Consider the following 20,157-nt stretch of genomic DNA (forward strand, 5'->3'; position numbering starts at 1 on the left):
CAAGAAGCTTTCAGCCACCCCCCATGGCTGCCCCTTCTCATCCTCCTTCACCCCAAAACGTGTCCTTGCTGCACTCCAAAGGCAGACCCTTGATGCCAACTGCATCTCACTGGGCTTTTGGTTCAGGCAGTTATCCCCGCTTGTTCATTTGCTCTTTGAAGAAATCTCATTTCATTACCTTCCAGGCTCTTCAGCTTAGAGGAGAATTACAGGAGATCAATGAAAAATTCATGTTCTTGGTCAGTAATTGGCATTTTTGTTTCTTCTTCCCTCTTTTCTTTTTTAATTTCTTCTCTAAGGGGAAGGGAAGCAAAGTAAAAGGGTGTGAATGGGGCAGAGAATGGGGTAAGTGGGTATCTTCTGCTATGTGTTAATATAAAGCCTCTTGTATTGCTCCTGCCTGGTGTACTCTGGTGCTCGCTCCCAACAAGCCCTACAATCCTGCATATTGAAATCTGAAAGCATTCCTGGTACTTTTATTAAAGGGACAAGTAACGAAAGTAGATTGGACGTATGCAATTATTACAGTGTAATCTGCTGGAAATGAAGTCAATCCAATCACCCAGCATTCTGCTTTCCTCTCATTTTTTAGACTTCAAGTAAGTGCTTCCCAAATTCCAGCTGAAGTTACAGTTACAATCGATAGCACGAGGGCTCTAAGCATAAGGCTCAATTAATACGATGCCAGTGAGTGCTCCCTACAGATCTGAAGCCAAAATGAAAAAAAAAACCAGCAGTGGCACCAACTACCAGTGCTAGGAAAGAGAAATTCACACTAAGGGGTTGCCAGCAGGGTATAACAAGAGTTTTAGCTTCTCTTTCTCAATGATATCCAAAGAAAAAAAAAGAAAAAAGGAGAAATCCCCATTCTGGAAGAATGGGAAGTTTTTTCAAAACCCAAAAAGCCTGGCTGGGATCTATTCCCATTGGTAGATTTGCACTGATGACCACCAGGACAGCATTTCACCGTGCAACCCACGTGCAAACAGCCACCCAGCTCAGCCACCACCAAGGTCCTGTCCTGCAGAGCAGCGGATGGGCCATACTTCTTCCCCTGCCTCTCCCTCCTGCTAGCAGCGAGCGCACTGTCAGCCAGGAAACAGATTGCTACATACGGCACAACCAAGGCTTGCGATGATTAGATCTATTAATACAGTGCATCTGATTCACCTCCAAGGCCCTGACGCTCGGTGACAAATAGAGACGGGCTTCCCTGCTTTGCCGAGCGGGGCCCCGCAGTAACGACCTTCTTGCTGGCGGCTGCCTGAGCTGGGACAGACGTGAGCCAGCCCAGGAGAGCAGAATCCCACCCATACTGGCGAAATCCCTGAGGAAAAGCCCCAGCCAGGGTTTCCAGCTTTCTAGCCCAAGGTAGAAGGCTTAGAGCATAGGCTGCTGCCAAACAAGGGGTGGGCCTGACGCTTACGTCCAGGCTGGTCCTGCTTTGAGGATGCAATCCGGTCTGTGTTATCTACCCTTCCCACGTTCTCCTCTGATCACAGTTGAGCCCAGTTCAGAGATTTCTCTGATGGTGCAGTCGCTGCTATCTTACAGTTCTCCAGGCACCATGCTGTGCCCCACAGGTGTCTTCTCAGAGCAGGGTGAGCACAGAAACGCAGTATGGATGGGTTGGAAGAGACCCCAAAGCCCTCCAACCCAGGCCCGCCCCCCCCCCCCCCATGGGCTGGCTGCACCCAGCTCAGGCTGCACTCACCTCCAGAGATGGGGCACCCACAGCTCTGGGCAGCAGTGCCAGCTCCTCACCACTCTCAGCGAAGAATTCCCTCCTAACAACTCATCTAGATTTCCCCTCTTGTAGTTTAAGGCCATTCCCCCTTGTCCCATCACTATTACACTGTGTAGAAAGCTGGTCCCCTCCTGTTTATAAGCTCCCTTCAAGTACTGAAAGATCACGAGGTCACTATGGTGTCTTCTCTCCTTCAAGTTGAACAAGCCCAACTTCCTCAACCTTTCTCCATAGGAGAGGTGCTCCAGCCCCTTATCATCCTCTTGGCCCTCCTATGGACCCACTCCAAAAGTTCCACATCCCTCCTGTGCAGGGGCCCAATCCTGGACACAGTGCTCCAGATGGAGCCTCATGAGAGCAGAAATGTACCAACCCCTCCCCACCCTGTGCCACCCCTCTGTTGATGCAGCCCAGGATGCCATTGGCCTTCTGGGCTGCAAGCACACAACTTGTATCACTCTGTGCTTCTCCCCTCAATGCGCTCTGTAATTCCTAAGCACCTCCCTTTAGTCATCTCTTGTCCACGACTTTGTGCAATCAAGGCAAAACTTGGAAAGATAATGAGCTTTAGCATCACCAAAGAGACGAAGCTTTTAATGACAAAGCAAAACCTTCCCCATTCTCTATCACACCCCGTGACATAACTACAGGCCCTACTAACCTCCTACTGCCCCATCCCTGCACTTTGCCCTCCTCTTGTGCTGCAGAGCTCATGCTCACCCTGTCATGCCAATGGCCAGAAGAGAAAACCCAGCCAGTTATTGGTGCCACAGACCTGACATCATCTGCTTAGCAGGCACAGAGACATCTGCTTACCCACAGCCTGGAAGAGTTCTTCTGCAGGAAAAGCATGTGGGCAAGTTAAGGTGGGGATGTTCAGTGTGTTCATAGACTCCTTAGAGTTGGAAGAGATCTTTAAAGGTCATCTAGTCCAATTCCCCCAAAACCAGTGAGGATATCTACAGCTCCATCGTGTGTTCAGAGACCAGTGCATCCTAACCTCTCAGTCAGCTCATCTCCAGACAGAATAGCCCAGCAGGGGACAGGTTTCAAAGCAGAATTCCACAGTCTCCTAAAGGCTTGGGCGCCTTGGCAAGTGTTAGTTCTTGGTGGCCAAGCCATTCCTAGACCAAGTGCACAGCTCTACAGCAGAAACAGACTCATTTCTCCTACAGACCGTCCACTAAATAGGTCAGGTTCCCACCTGAGGTCCTGCTGAGCCTCTCCTGCTCTCACCCTACCGCACCCTTGCGGAACACAACCGCTCACTGCACAGAGCAGGCAGACTCATTGCTCAGCAGCAGCACAGTGAGCTGATGGATGCTGCTCTCTTTGCTCTGCAGGAGCCCAACACCTGCCCCCCTTAGGGACTGGCTCAGAGCTCAAAGTTTCCCTCCTCTTCCATTGCTGGAGGGCCCTCAGCCCCAGCATGGGGGAGGGCTGCACATTAGACATATCCCTGCTGAATTGTTACACATTTCTGCTGTGTTCCTTAGACAGAGGACTTTGCTACCAGCGAGCGGGAGAGAAACTGCCATCTGGGACCGCATGTGCTTTCCAGACAGATGGCTGACTATTCTAGTCGTGTTTTATTTCTAGCAATGGTTCATACAGCAACAGCGCTAGTGTGAAAATGGGATGTGACAAGATGTGTATTGCTTACACCTTCTGTAAAGTTCAGATAAAACCAAAATGTACAGAATGTAGAAAAAAAATCAATATAATTAGGTAATTAAGAGGAGCGAAAAACCTTGTTTTAATGCTGCATTGCATTCACGTATACCACAGACTGGGTATATGTGTGATACATAACATATATACGTATCTCTGCTCCTGCCTGCACACAGTGCAATACAAATGAAAAAATAAGTGTATATATTTATCCATTAAAACACATTTTCTTGTTCCAGTGAGTGTTTGAGACAATTACCGACAACCACCCACTGATTTACCCTTTAGACTGAAGCTCCGTGGAGCCCTGTTGTGCTTGTGTCCTCATGTAGACTCAAAGGAAGGAAAGAGAAGGCAAGGAAAGGATTCAGAACAAAAGTACATCATTCCCTGAGCACCCCAAGAAAATGAAACCAGTCAGTAGGAGCGACTGCTGGACTCACTCACCTGAGGCTGCTCCATCCATCCTGACCTGCTCTTCAGTCTCTAGAGCAGGGGGACCTGACTCATCTTGCACCACGTGAGCTGATGTGGGACTGTGCAACTATTAAACCACAGGACTGTGGCTCTGGAAGAGCTGGCTGGCAGCTAGCAGAGCACACTGGTGTGTACATGGCCCAGGATCCTACACCAGCACACAGAGCCACACTTGTATAGAATGGATTGGGTTGGAAGGGACCTTTAAGACCATCTAGTTCCAGCTCCCTATAGGTGGGGACGCCTCCCACCAGACCAGGTTGCTCATAGCCCTATCCAGCCTGGCTTTACATGCTTCCAAGGAGGGGGCATCCACAACCTCTCTGGGCAACATGTTCCAGTGTCTCACCACCTTCACAGTAAAGAATTTCTTCCCGATATCCACACCAAATCTACCCTCTTCCATTTAAAGCCATTTCCCCTTGCTCTGTCACTGCAGATTAACCTGAGGATACAGAACAGAGAGAACTCAGAAACATGAGATGGGCTCAAACTAAACTACATTACAGGCAGAGCTCCAAACCTGGTCGAACAGAAGTGAGAAACTTCTCCACCTCCAGACCCCTCTGTGACCCTACCCTGACTCAGCAAACAATGTTTTTTTGGCACCCTCAGGCCCCAAGGCCAAGTGCAAAGGACACTGCATGGAAAGCAGGGTACATTTGAGGAGTTTTGGCAATGGCTAACTCTATCTTTGTCACTTCACAGCTTCCCACGTGTCACTCAAACTGGAAACCTTCCATCCAGTTCCCATTAGGTGTAGATGTGTTTTCACACTCCTGCCTAGCCAGGTACTTGCTGTACTGCGGATGGTTAATTACTTGAGGCTGTATCACAGCACTCGGCAGGGAGGATCTGAACGAGTGGTGGAGGAAGGTGGTAGGGAAGCAAACATCTCTGCACCGGGCGGGTGGGCATGCACACACACACAGGATTTGCTAGGAATAAATTCAGAGCGGAATATCAATAAATCTCCCAGCCTGGCCATTGGGGTGGGAGTTTCGGTTCACCCCCCCCCCCACACACACACACACACAACAGGGAAATTCTGCTCTTTCCATGGGGGGTGGGAAGTGGCGCAGGGCTGCATTGAAATGTAAATTCACTCAAATTATTAAGCACAAGAGAGCAGCTCCTGCCAGCCCTTTGTTCCGCAGTCAGAATGTGTAATCTAGAAGAATAAATATAGTCAGATATCAGCTAAACAAAGAGACCCGGGGCCATGCATATTCAGCGACCCTCTCCCCCAGGATGTCCCTTCCCCCTTTACCAGGGGGGCTCTTTCTGCAGTCAACTATTGTAGATCAAAATGCCCTCATTAACCAGAGCTGAGATGAAAACCTCTCACTGTCTCGCACTGAGGGTGAAGTCCTTTATTTCCCGCTGGGAACGAACATCTCCTTTCCTCTTGCTTTTCTCCTCCCCTTCCTTTTCCATCATAGAGGACAACAAGGATGCCTCTGTAGCCACACTCCCATCACAGAATCGATTGAGTTGGAAGGGACCCCAAAGGCCACCCAGTCCAACTCCCCTACAACGAACAGGGACACCTACAGGATGCCCATTGGACAGGTGGGGTAGCTGCAGCTCCCAGGAAACTTATCACGTCAGAAGAGCCAGCCTAGAGAGCTGAGAAGCCCTGCTCTGCAGAGGAGGGCAAAGCGTTGCTCATCAATTCCTCCTGAACAGACAGGAGCAAGACTAAGAATCAAATAGCCTTTTATACCAGGAAGAGCCTCCTGCTATCAACCTCCCACCAAATAAAAGCCCAGGAGACCCTCCCAGGTACAGTCCCGCTCTCTCAGGTAAGCAGAGAGCACAGGAGGAAAAAGCAGCAAGGTGGCATAAAGGCAGGGCTGCCCATCTCCAAGGGACCAGAAGGCACCCTGTGGGCTCCAGCCACCTTTACAGAGCTGCCAGTTCCCCCTCTGTGCAGCAAGGACTCAAGCTGCCTACTCCCTCCAAAGCCCAGCCATATGAGAGCAGGCAGCTGCATCAGCCTGAAGTCCTGCTGGTAACTGAGTGGGAAAGAGCAGCCCAGAAGTGGCATCAGGGAGTGGGACATCAAACAGGCAGCCAAGAGCTGGATCTGCACCAAGCTCCAAGGAAAGGTAGCTGAAGGCAAAGCAGGCACAGGGCACAGAGAGGGTCATTACCTACACATGGCTTCTCCATCTCCAGTGTTGTCAGTCTCATATCTGTCACTACTATGAAACCCACTGCAAGATTTAAAGATGAGATGGAGAAGGAGAGAGAAAGGGAAAAAAAAGAAAAAATCAATTTGGCTGTTTTTGAGTTATATGAATATAATAAACCCTGAGTGTCCTGCTTTTGGATGCAGTTTGTGCTTCCAATAACTCAGCAACATATTCATTAAACAAAGAGAGGTAAAAGCAGCAAGCCATTAAAAATAAAGCACCAGGAGAGGGAAGGAAGGCCATGCAGGCTGTAAATATCTTTGACTCTTTTTCAACCTCCATTTTCTTATTCCTGCTCATTCACTAATTGACCTCAGGATCCTGCTTCTCAGAACTGCCTCCATCATTGCAAGCTGTGGTTGAAGGACAAAGCACACCAAAGCCCTCTCTAAACGCAAAATAAACTCATACCGCAGCCCTCCTCATTCACCATCCCAGTGCTGTGATGCACCACTCCCTGCCCAGGGCTACCAAAACCACAAGACCAAAGATCAGGTATTTCACATGAGAAAAAGTGCTTCCCATTTTAATTTATGCAACTCTGCACAGCTCCCCTGTGCATACACAAGAAATGCCTGTCTTCTGCTATTTCAGCTTCAGTACAAGAAGTCTTCCCAGAGCTACAAAGACAGATTCTCACCCAGATGGAGGCATTCTCACCGCTGCTCCATCTCCTGATCAGCCAGGACATCACTGGGCAGCAGGCACTACAGCCTCACATACTGGAGAGCATGCCCCTCTCTATGAGCACCCATGGGTTTCAGTGCTATGTTAGAAGCCCTGAACTCCAGGATCCCAAATTACCAGGGAAGCTGCCAGGATGTTGTCTCTGAATCTGTCTTACCTCTTCCAGTTTAACCTCTAGTGTCAAGCCTTAATGCTCAAACCAGAGGATGTTACCTCTTATGACATGTCAGTACAGTGATACAGAAGAAAGCACCTGGCTGACTCACCCCCCCTTCACAAGTCTCCCTAATGACTGGGACAGATCTCATGCTGAAGTGGAAAGAACTGGTTACTCAGCAGGAGGCTCGAGTCACCCTCCACAGCACCTGGTTTGCCTTTGGAATTCATCATCTTCTACATGGCCTCATTATTTCTTCGTGTTAGAAGCCTCTCAGAGCATCACACAATAAGACAACAAAACAGCAAATGAGATTCCCCTCGCTTTCCCTCTGATCAGGAACAATCCCTGCTGAAGGAGGCAGCCTTAAATTTGGGAAGGGTGTAAGTCTTTCTGTCCCAAAACCAAAGCAGTGACAAAATCCCTCTCTTCCTTGCCTGCAGGCACTCAGATTGCCACGTTTCCTTTCCATGGGATTTACAAGTGCAGACTTCTCATGCTCTTAATCCCTCCCCAAAGCTCACAGCATATGGCACTTTTGAAAGAAACTGGGCTAAGACCATAAAGGCTGTTAGAGGAATTTTGCTAAATACTGGATGTACAAGAAAGAAGCCACAGGAGATGGATAGCCTGGGGATGTTGTAACATCCCTCACAGGGCCCTGGAAAGTAAAAAGCAGGGCCAGGAGCCTTGCTCCAGGACTTGTCATGTGCCCATTTGCCCACACCAGTCCCTATTAATGCTCAGCAGCAGCAGGAAGAGATGGGACACACTGTTAGAACACATCCAGGGTTGATGCATCCCTGGGATTCCCAGGGTTGATGGGCAACTGCCTGCCTCAGGTGCAGCTCAGCACAATCCAACAAGGAAGAAAAAAAGACACACTCTTAAAAGCAGAGATCTCAAAGTTACCCTGCAGGTGGCCAAGAAACCGCCCTCAGCCACCCAATACCCATCCATGCATCCAGCAGGCTACAGACACAACGGTTCTTTGGGTTAAACACAGCTTAAACAGCCAATTTACTAACAGCAGTGCCCTCCACACAGCATCCTACTGCAGGGAGACACTTACCACAGCCATCAGCTTCCAGCTACAAGTCAGCTTGTTGTACCAAAGAAAGGAGCCTTCTCCTCCTGACAGCCACGGCTAATCTCTCACTGGCTCGTCAGTGAATATTAATTTCTATTGACACGCAGCTGACTTGCAAGTCAACTGGATCATTAACTCAGACCTTTCGGGTAGCAACACTGCAGGATGCTGCAAATTATTTAAGATGCCACCCTGCTTCCTACAGTCCCATTGCAGAGCTCCATCCCAGGACAACTCCATACCAGCCTGGGTAACAGCATCCTTGAGAGCCATACTGGTGGGACTGCATAGCCAACAGCACGGGGTCTGCCAAAATAACCACATCACATTGATCTAGCCCAATTAGGGCTAGCAGGACTAATGAAAGACCTCTTTCTGCCAATACAAACATTAATATTACAAGTCCAGGCAAAAGACTAAGATTATAAGTAAGGATTTGTGGCTCTCCTGAGAACAGACCGCAGATTTTGGGGGGAGTGAACAGATCCATATTTATCTACAACATCAGAAGGCTCCCATCTTGTCTGTTTCATATCTATTATTAATAAGTATTGGCTATAGTAAATCGATTGAGAACACGCTGCTGCACATCAGTATGCTGTGAATACTCAATCAAGGGTTGTGGGGGGGGAGGGGGAGGTGATGCACGATTTGCCTCTTAAGCTCTTGCTGCCATGGATGTCCCACCTGGCCAAGGCCTGGCAGCAGGATGGCTTTAGCATTCTCCTGAAGAAGAGAACAAGTGTCCATCATCGCTGCTGGAAGCTCTCATTTGCTTTTTCTCCAGAGAGAAGCAATTTAATTAAAAGCCAAGGTATTTTCAAGCAGTAAGGAATGCTGACATAAGATGCTAATTTACCTGCGCTACTTGCTGCAGACAAATTACGACCTATGGGATATTACAGAGATTCAGAAAGGGAGCTTGAGCATTTTTAGACAATTTGGAGTGGAACTGATACAGCTGTTTGTACCCCACCACTGAAAAATACTGCATGGCCCACCTGAACACAGCCAGTGGGCATTGCTCCCATCCGTGTTCCTTTCCTGCAGCGTCTTACTTTCATGAGGAGTGCTGTCCAAAAGCACATCTGGTTCTGCCCCACCTCATTCCCCCAGACATGCAGTCAGAAGGGAGATCCCATCACCTACAAGACCACAACCATTTCATCCTTGCACCACCACAGCTGATGCTTTGCTGCCCGTGCTACTTAAGCTTCTCCTCCCACAGGCAGCCAGCAGGGCTAAAAGAACAGCCATGCTGAGGACCAGTCATGAATGAAATTGAGAAGCCACAGGTTTAGACTGTGGGGTACTGGCAGGACACGTGGGGTGAGACCCAACTGCTGACACAGCCCAACCACAACACCCTGTCCTCCAACTGCATGTGTTCAGTCCCTCATTTGCCAAAGCCTACTTTCCATGCTCTTGAGAGAGGAATCTTTTTCTTTAAGGAAAGGAAACCCGAGCTATTAACGGACCAGGTGAAGAGAGGGACACAATGGAGAGAAAGTGGCTCTGGAAAAAAAAGAAAAAAAAAAAGAGAGGGGTTCTCCATTTCCAGTTCAACAGCGACCTCTGGTCTCAGCGGGCTGAAGCACACATCGCTTCCCAGCTCCGCGCGGGGACCCTTTAAAATGGATCACTTCGGTCTGTTTTATCTAGGGGGAATAAGGACACATCTTTCACACGCAGGCAACCACCGTGACCTTCAAATCTCATCAGATGAAGCTAAGGGCTTCACAACCCAAGCCGTTGTTTAAGCATCTCAGGATTTACCTTCTCCAACTTCACTGATATTTAACCAGATGCCAAGAGAGACAAGGACACCTGGCTTCTAAATGGATTGTTTTCTACATACCCCAAGAGGGAATATAGATATATGTGCACTCACACACGCAAGACTCGCATGGAAACTCTTAAACAGAGCCATAGAACCAAGACAAACAGAAAGATGGATGTACTACTAAACACACCAACTGCCCCCAAAGGCGAGGGGAGCTAACAAGTGCTGTATGAGAGTTGCAAGGCAGCGGTGCAGTGCTCGCATAGCACATAGCATATCTGTCTGAACTGTCAAGAGAACAGAAGTGCTTTCAAAACACTGAGGCCAAAAGACCTGTCTTAACACGGGGCATCCTCAGCTGCCTCTGCAGATCTCAGCTCACATTCCCATATCGCACGTTATGGGATGTCCGGGACTCTTCTGATAACCTGCAAAGCGTCAAGGCAGATCACAGCTCTCAGCTACCAAAGAGCATCCTTCCAGAGAGCTCCATAGGAAACTACACAGCAATACCTCCAGCTAGGGCTGCAGAAACCAGCCAAGAGCTCACTTGGAGCCACGTGGTCCTCAGGAAGCTGGCAAGATGCAGGACACCTCCAGGTGATGCCTGCATGGGAATGAAGCTCAGCAAGCAGGGATTGAAGCATACTGAGGCTTCTTGCCTCTTCCATGAGGATCAGCAGGACTGTTTTTCCCTCGCTGGGATGTACCCCTTTACCCTAGCACACCCATACACAGCAGTACATCTACACCAACCACTCAGATGCTGCAGTGCTCAAGAAGAAAAATGACTGCTCCAAAAAGCCACCACCATTTGAAGGTCTGTTTCAGGTGAAACTAATGCTGCAAAGTGGCAATCTCACACCTCACAAGCTCCAGAGCTGTTTCAAGCATCAGAGGATATAAATAACACAGCACACATTCTAACAGTGTTAGATCAAACAGCTTTTAGGGCCTCCAGTGACCTCTAGAAGGCTCCACTCCTCCTTTTTTTAAATGCACAGGCACAAGCTGTTGCTATGTCACTGTGAGAGTTCCTCAAAAACGCAGTAAAGACAACGAAGATCAGAGGGAACTTAAGCCTAAGACAGATCTATTAAGCATCTACAAAGTGGCTGCTGACAAAGAGTGTCCTTTGCAAGGTTTACTGTCTGCTCTGATATGGGAGGGACTGTACAGGACTATGGCCAAACCAGCACCCCACTTGCACAGTGCTTGGGACAAACTTAGGGTCCAGAGACCAGACAAGGGCATAGATTCAAAACAGATGAATCTGAGATGCTTTAGTTGGAAGGGACCCTTAAAGGCCATCTGCTCTGCACTCAACAGAGACACGCACAGCTCCATCAGTGCTCAGAGCCCATCCAGCCTGATCTTGATGTCTGCAGGGATGGCTTACCCACAGCTCTCTGGACATCCTGTGCCACTGCCTCACTGCTCTTACTGGAATTAACTTCTTCCTTCCATCCAATCTAAATGTCCCCTCTTTCATTCTGAAACCACATCCCCTTGCCCTATCACAGCAGACTCTGCTAAAGACTCTGTCCCCGTCCTTCTTACAGCCCCCCTTTAGATAACAAAAGGCCACTCCCACATTTCCCTACAGTCTTCTTTCAGGCTGCACAGCCCCAGCTCTCAGCCCATCCTCATAGGGAGGTGCTCCATCCCTTGGGTCGTTTTCATTGCTCTCTTCTGGTCATGCTCCAACAGGTCCGTGTCCACGAAGCTGCAAGTCAGCTAGAAATATGCTGATTATTCCACTTATGTTCATATATGTTACTGCTTAAATATGTTAGACAAACAAAGTGCCTATAACCAGATACATTACAAAGGGATTCAAGCTCTTCTTTCCCAGTTTGCCTAAGAGACTGCTAGCCACCGCCTTCCCAAAAGCAGACCATACAAACAGCACACAGCATTGCAAAGCACCTCTGTGCTCAGCAGATTTGTCTCAACTCATTTCTGCAGTTGCTACTTGGACAAGAGCATCGTTAGTCTGTCGATCCCTCTGCTCGCCTCAGTCCTCCAGCTGCTGCCAAGGGACTCTCTTAGGTGCCCTCCCCAACCACAGCCATCCTCCAGGTGGTAACAGCCCCAATTTGTACTCCAACCAAGGGCTCTGAAGAAAGAGCTCAATATCCCATCAGCCTGTCACAGCTCTGCTCCACTAAAACGCAGCAGCTTTGCGGGGCAGCGGTGCCCTTGTCTCCACGGCCCTCGCCGTCTCTAATGGGGACAAGTTTAGGCACATTAGCATCCATTCAATTTTCAGCGCTCAGACTTTCATAACTCTTCCCATTTTGTCACTCTTAATATTTATAAGGCAGCTAGGAAATGATGGATTTTCCTCCAGACCCCTTGTCATTCACAGTTGCTTATCTCCCGCGTGTAGGGGGCAATCAGCGGATTTATAGCAACCCATAAAAGTTGTTACCAAAAGTACAGTTTCTTTTTGTCTGCGATAATTTCTAATAACTCTTATGCCTGATAGCAATTACTGACAAAAGTCAGCCGCTGTTAATAGAGTTTATCTCAGTTCATCATACATCCTTTGTCAGTGGAAGCATTTTGACAAGCCTGGGGTTAATTAAAACCAAGAAGACAATAAAATACACCTAATCAAACATTACAGGTACAGAAATCAATTAGCAGATTTATGGCACTTCGGAGCCTTCTATAACACACAAAATTCAAAGAAACTGTCAGATCCATCCCCCCAAGACAGTGTAATTGAATTTCTAATTGAAACTATTTTTCAATAGGTAACACGAGCCGCAAAGTTTGATTTGCATTAAAGTGGCATCTGCAGAGGACATAGAAATCTAAGGGAAAAAAAAAAAAACAAAGAAATCCCATGCTGCTCCCATTACTACCAGTAATAATAATTATTATTATTATTTGCATATTTAAAATGTTGCAAAAGCCCTTTAGAAGCAGTAGGGCAGCCAACTCTGTGCTAAGACAGACCTAGACACTAACATTCTTGTAGAAGGAGTTGGTATGGAGGAGGAAAAGCACAAAAAAAAAAAAGAGAAATGAGGGTTATCGGCCTGCAGCAAGGAGATGGAAGGAGAGGTCCCACCTCAGTGCCCAACCTGGGTGGGAGATTCCTAAGCAACAGTGCTTTACTTGGTGTGTAGGCAGGATGGACAACGGGTGGCTGCTAACACAAAGCATAGATTTACCAGGAGTGGGTCGCGTCCCATCAGCTTGCCTGCATTCTCTGCTACAATGAATGGTGAGGTGGAAGACAAGGTAGAAAACACAGCCATATCTTGATTTCAGCTGTGTGTTGCTTCACTAGATTCAGGAACAGAATCTGAGCAGAGATAGATGAGCACATCTTAGCCTTTCTAAACAAAAATAATGGATAAAACACAACAGCAAAGAGTAAAACAAGAGCAAAACAGGGCTATCCAGCTATCTTTCCTGTATTTTAAGTAAGCTATGGAAAAATGGACATGGCCTTCAAACTCCACACAGGGAACCTTCTCACAGGGAGAATAGCCACCTGTCATAGAATCATAGAATCACCAAGGTTGGAAAAGGCCTCTTAAGATCATTCAGTCCAACAGTTCTATCACCAGTATTTCCCACTAAACCATGTTTCTCAGTACAACATCTCGGGATCTCTCTAGAACACAAGATTTTCTATACTGTTGTTCTGCTCATGAAGTAGCAAAACTGCTTCTTGATGTTAACAGGCAAAGTATTTGCAGGTAAGTCCACAGTCACATACAGAAGGAAGAGTGGAACTCACCCAAGCGGTGGTGGGGCTCTCTGGCTGTGCAGCACTCCTCCCCAGGGAGCAGCCCAGGTCCAAGAGATGCTCTCCCTTCAGTAGCTTGCCCATCAGTGAGCCTAGGGGGCTTCACCCTAAGTCTACACTTCTGGTTCAGTGGGGAGCACAGGTGCAAACGATCTGCCTATACTTGCTGGGCGAGCCACAGCCCTTCTCCAGGTGCTCAATCACCAGCTCAAGCCCTGACCTAACAGCTTCCCTACAACTGCCAACAAAGACAACTTTTTATCTGGATATCACTCAGCGTGAAATTAAATCCTGCCACATTTGGGAACTGATCCATGGAGAGGTGATTAATTCTATCAGATGATCTGGTGGCAACTCACTCCTATTTCCTTTTAGGAGTCCAGAACTCAGATTGCAGACAAGAATTTCAACACTGCTTCAGGAGCTGCTGTGCAGAACAACCCTAAGGAACACGCTTCAGCAGGGTGGTTGGACAGGATGGTCCATTCCATCCCTTATGACTCTGTGAAGCAACCTCCTACCTTCCAGGTAAAGGGATCAGAAGCTAAAGGAGGATAAGAAGTACTACACCATCTACCCACACAGGCTGCAGAGAACACAGAGCATCCCAGAGCAGAAGGAAAGCTCAGTGTTGCTGTATTAAGAATAGAAGCCAGTGGAACTGGGAGGATACAAGACACGTCCATTGGGCCCAAGGTTTTACCTGGCCAGCCAACATGCAAGTGTCAAATGCTGTACCTTATGGTTAAGGTTTTTTAGTAGTGACTTAATTCTCCCTTACTCCATTAATTCTCCTCTTAATTCTCCCTTAATTCTCCATTTATATGAAGCTGTTAGTCCTCCTACAGTAAGATTTGTCATTACTTACACCATTGGTCATGATTTCCCGGTCCTTTCCCACTTCTGGACCAGCCTCTACTTCATCACCAAATGACACAGAGTAGCTGTGCCTCCTCCTCAACACTTGCACATGATGCTCCTATCAATACTTCCAGGAACAGGATTACTTTTTTTTTTTGAAGGAGCACCACTCTGACTTCACTGGGAATCGCCATGAACTGCAATCCCTTCTTCACCCTAAGGATAGCCTTTGGTCTGAATTTCATCTTCTTGACTTCCAACCATTCCTTCAGTTTGTCTAGATCACCTGAACTCAAAGCCTGCCCCACAGATTGCTGAACTGGCCCCAAAAACGCCCTCAAACACATTGTATGGGAATTGCTGAGTCCCAGTCTGAAGCACTGATTGAGCACCTGGGGAAAGGTCCAGGTAAGCCCTGGGAGCACAGGTGAAGGCAATTCATGTGTGTGACCAGGAGTGGAGCCTGGCTGCACCTCTCTTAGACCTCAATTAAGGGCTGGCTGCCACTGGAGAAGGTGGAACCTTTCTCATTGTATTGATCTGTCCAATTGCTACACACACAAAGCTATGCGTTCCTGTACAAGGCAAGGCACTCAGAGCAGCACTCAGCACATGTTCTATGAGAATGGCTCTTCCTAATGCTGCCTTTACAGGGACATCCTCAAGTGTAACGCCAACATCCACTCACCCAGCAGTTATCAGCCTGGGGAATCCCCATGAGTGACCTCTGCTCAAAGGAACGAGTCTGAGAGCACCTTCCCATCCCAACCATAGCTCAATCCCTCCTATCAAGCAGCTCAGACCCCCTGGGCCCCAATGGCACAGACCTTCCCACACCTAAAACCCCATACACCCAGGGACGCAAAACCCCATAAACCCAGGCAAAAAAACTTTTCTCTTTTTTTTCCTCCCCCCCATTTCAAAACCATCTGATGGCAGCCTGAGAGTGCCAGCACAACACACACCAACCAGCTGACACATCTTTCCTGATGCAGGGCAGGACGGCTCAGCCAGAGCTAACACGTGCTCTGCAATATGTTCACTGCTGTTTTAAACCAGGAGATTACACCAGTGCCCCATTCAGAAGGATGTCAGGCTGTGTTGGCACACGCTCACAATGTCTTTTTACTCAGTCATTTTCCCCTCAGCCCAAACATTCCCCTGCCAGCATTCTGGCCAGCCACCACAAGCTAATCCCTTTCCTGCTTAAGCCTGCATACAACACGAGGCAGATTTCTCCCTCGCGTTTCAGCTTTTCACCCATCTACAGGAAGATGCACATAAAGAATGCTTTCCTAACAGCAGCTGCAAATACACTTGTCTCCTCTGCATTTCCCTTCAGAAGTTTGCATCCTCTGACATCTTTGCAGCTCTGTGTTCCTGCTGCCGTTTCGCAGCAATAGATAAGAGAGCTCCACAATCTTGCTCTGCAATGGCAATCACGAGGTTCAAAAGAAAAGATTCCCCCTCCCCATCTTTCTACATTAAAGAAAAAAAAAGCCTGAATCGGAGCTCAGCAGCGCACAAATATTACTCATGTCATTGACACCAAGAAAACGGGAGCCGTGAATAAGGAAATGTTCCAAATGAACACAAGGAGCATTGTTTGCATATCAGAAAAATTAATCTACATAGCCAAGTGTAAGAGCCTGCAATTCAGAAAGCAAAGAATTAGGACAGCCCAGCTGAGAATAATTTTCTAGCCAGTTAATTTAATTGCATAAATCATTCCTTTGTTAGCAATAAAGAGATATAATTAAAATGAGATTGCTTCTCATTTCTATTCTCTGGAAACTAAAGGAATTGATTTTGGGGGAAAGCATTCTTCCAAATACCAGATCGGCAAATTACATTTACCTTTTTAGAAAGGCTAAATTATTTCGCGCTAATATCATGGAGGGTTTAATTAATTATAGATCTGCCATATGATCTTAAAGAAATAATTTACTTAATGCCCACGGAACAGAAGCCAGTAAGCTCGTATCCCTCTGATAGATGGCGTGCAGATTTTTACAAACAGGTCAGGAGTTGAACAGGTGGCTGTCAGGAGGAAGGCGAGGAGATGGAAGACGTGTTGGAAGAGGGGGGGTGGCTCAGTAAGAGCTGATGGTTTAAGCACCGCTTCTTATCTGCTCTCATATACCTGGCTTACTGGTTTTTAACCAGTCGTCATCAGATGGGAGCTCTGAGATGCAGCCATCAGCTTAGCACCGAGCTTGCAAGCATCAGCCAGCCACAATAACATCACGCTCATGGCAATAGCGAAGGCTTGTACCAACACCCTGCATCGTGCCCAGCTCCCATGGGTGCTCATTCCCTTTAACTGAGGCTCTGCCAAGCACCTGCTAGACACAAAGTCAAGTCAGGGTGCATTGATGAACTCTCTAAACACACGCAGAAACTTTTGGGCAGTGGCAGCACACTCGTTGCTGGGGAAGGATATAGGGAACTGCAGGTAAGCTGAGAAAGGAGAAGGCTTTGCACGCAAGAGTTAAACAGCACATAGATTAGATCTCATCATTTGAGATTTCCAGGAAAAGTATTGTGTTGCTATGGAAACCTCAACATAACCTGGGTTTTCCCTCCTTTTGTTTGCAGGGACTTCATTACCTACAAACATTGGCATCTCCCAGTCTCCTCCAGCAGGCCCTGCGGCACGCAAAAATTACTCTTCCTCACGTCCAGTTTTCTTTGCAAGCCCTGTCTTCAGTATATTCTGCACCATCACTGTTGCAACCTGCAAACTCTGCATTTGCAATAAGTGTTGTACAATTTGCTACGCAACAGGAGCGCTTAAAAGTCCTTGCTCTACTTCTGCTTTGGGAGCCAGGGAAAAAAGCCTAGTGGTAATAAAACTGAGCCTTCCTGGGCTTCATTCAGGGAGAAGCCACATCTACAACCTCCCCTCTCCCAGCGTGAGGGATGTGAACCTAATGATCATGTTCTAGCATCTGCAAGGACCTGTCCCACTTTAGGCATTGCAGGTGCTACCTTCCAGGTTGCAATGACTCTGCCCAAAAGTTTCCCATGTAGAAAATGGGGCCAAACTTAACTAGCAACATACGATCCCTAGAAATGGACTTAGCGTTTGCAGTAGGGTCAGGCAACCACATCAAAGCAAGGAACACAAGGTTGGGTAGATTCTTATCAAGGGAAATCATAATACCTGATGAGAAGTCACATTGCTAGCACATACTTGCAAAGAATTGCGTAAAGGCAGTGAAATCAGTGACAGCTTAAAAGGGCTATTGCAACTTACCTGTCATTCTGCCTCTTTTGAGCTGTCAGCACCTTATGGCAGAGAGCATCTCAGACCATTATAGCTACATAACACAGAGAGAGCCAACCCTGATTCTGGTTCATAGGCACCACAGAAGCAGAAATGACATAAGGTGGTAAACAAAGCATGGGGGAGACTGATCCAATCCTCCAAATCTCACACAAGAGCTAAAAACTTGGTCTCCACTTTGCAAGACACCAAAAGTTCTTAAAAAGTAAAGGAGTTTTCCCATTTTAGCTCTAAAAAACCAAGTGGGTATTCAAACTGGGAAGTGACCGCTACACATAGGCTTTATTTCGTCCTTTCTCCAGACCAGCTCTTCTTTCGGCAGCAGAAAGGCCGATCCTCAGATGCAAGCACCGGTCCTTACCTGCTCAGTGCACAGAGCCGCCCCGCTCTCCTCCCGGCGCCGCACACTCAGCCACTCCTCCCCAGCTTCCCTGGCGGAGCGGACACGGAACGGCGCTCCCTGCGCCGACAGCGCCACCATGCGGCCGTGCGCCGCACTGCGGCCAAAGCAGCCACGGGAGCCCTGCTGGGTACTGCCCCAACACTGCCCTGCTCGCCCTGGCCGAAGAGACCCTTTCCAGCAACAAATATACACACATGCTATTCTAAAGCGACAGAATCAGGCAGCCCATCTCACTTGTACTGCTTTTTCTACTTGCAAAGAAAGTAAACCTGGTTTTAGTTCTTCAAGAAATCGGAACAAACTCATGTTCTCCCTCTAAATGCGTCCAAGGAGGTATCTACCTTCCTTTCTAATAGCTGGTGGCATGCATCAAAGATACTCACAAATAACAGGAGCTTCAAGCAGCCCAAATACATATATGTTCTGAGTATTATTTCCTCCTACAAGCTCAGACATGCATTTTCACCTCTGTGTTCACATACAGCACTCTGTCAGTAGTGCAGCAGTATTTCAGCTTGGCTGATCTACTCCATACCCTCTCATCAACTCAACAGTCCACTGGAAAGATCCCTTCTTCCTTCAAATTTTACAGTTTAGCAAACACATCTATGATGAAAGTAAAGTATACTTCAATCCAGCATTACGGGAGAGGGCACATATCCTGATGTACAGATTTATAATATCAGCAGGCTTCCTTCTTTCAAGGAGAGGACCTGTAGGGAGCAACAGACAGACTTCTATGGAGAAAGGACCAAAGTAGTGTAAGAAAGAAGGGTGAACTGGGAAAGAGAGCAACAGTAACAGTAAAGACAGCAGCATCACTTAAGTTGAGAACTTTGCTGAGAGAGCTGCAACAAACCATTCCTGTCCAGGCAGACAGGCAGAATTACTCAGTGCTATATTCACCAGGTAGGAGATACTGTACATACATTGCCAGACTACCAGGCACTCATATGGAACAAACCTGTCCAAGTTACACATTGTTTACAAGGTTGGAAGTCAAGAAAACTCCAATGGTTCATGTTATACTTTGCACTCAATGTCTGGTGGCAAATACACACGTGCAGTCAGTATTTTTGTACTGGTAATGATTTCACCCTGAAGTAATTCACGTATTAGGGATAGGATGCCTGACAACTTAAGTCTGTCTGAAGGATGAGCACAGGGAGCAGAGACAGCATCTCTTCAGAAGGCTGTTATAAGGCTGCTGTTTTAAAGAATTTGTTTCCTTGTTACTTACAAAATAATGTTAATAATTAAATGCATTTGAAACTAGTAAGCAGAAAGTCCATTAGCCTAAGCTGTACAGTGCAATTTTGCTATGAGCTTTATGTAGCATATGAATTATGAATAAATATGTAGCATAGAATTGAAAAATACCAGTATATGAAATAGTGGAAGCTATGCTAAGGCACATGGAAGACAGGGAGGTGATTGGGGATAACCAGTGAGGCTGCACAAAGAGTAAATGTCCCTCTGCTCCCCACTGGCGAGGCTTCACCTTGAGTGCTGCATCCTGATGTGAAGTCCTCAGTATGGGAGAGATGTGGACCAGCTGGAGCACATCCAGAGAAGGGCCAAAAATGACCCAAGGGATGGAATACCTCCCTGTGAGGACAGACTGAGAGCTGGGGCTGTTCAGCACGGAGAGGAAAAAGCTTCAGAGAAACTTGAGAGCAGCCTGTCAGCATCTACAGGGGCTGTAAGAAAGATGGGACAGACTCTTTAGCAGGGTCTGCTGTGATGGGAGAAGGGGAAATGGTTTCAAACTAAAAGAGAGGAGATTTTGATTGCATATAAGGAGGAAGTTTATTACAATAAGAGCAGTGAGGTGGCACAGGATTCCTAGAGAGCTGTGGGTGCCATCCCTGCAAACATAAAGGTCAGGCTGGAGGGGCTCTGAGCACTGACAGAGCTGTGGGTGTCCCTGCTCAGTGCAGGGCAGTAGGACCAGGTGGCCTTTAAGGATCCCTTTCAACTTGAAAGATTCTATGACTCTACTACAGTATATGTGGAAAAAAAATC

Source organism: Lagopus muta, chromosome 5 (genome assembly GCF_023343835.1).
Source record: "Lagopus muta isolate bLagMut1 chromosome 5, bLagMut1 primary, whole genome shotgun sequence".
Classification (NCBI taxonomy): domain Eukaryota; kingdom Metazoa; phylum Chordata; class Aves; order Galliformes; family Phasianidae; genus Lagopus; species Lagopus muta.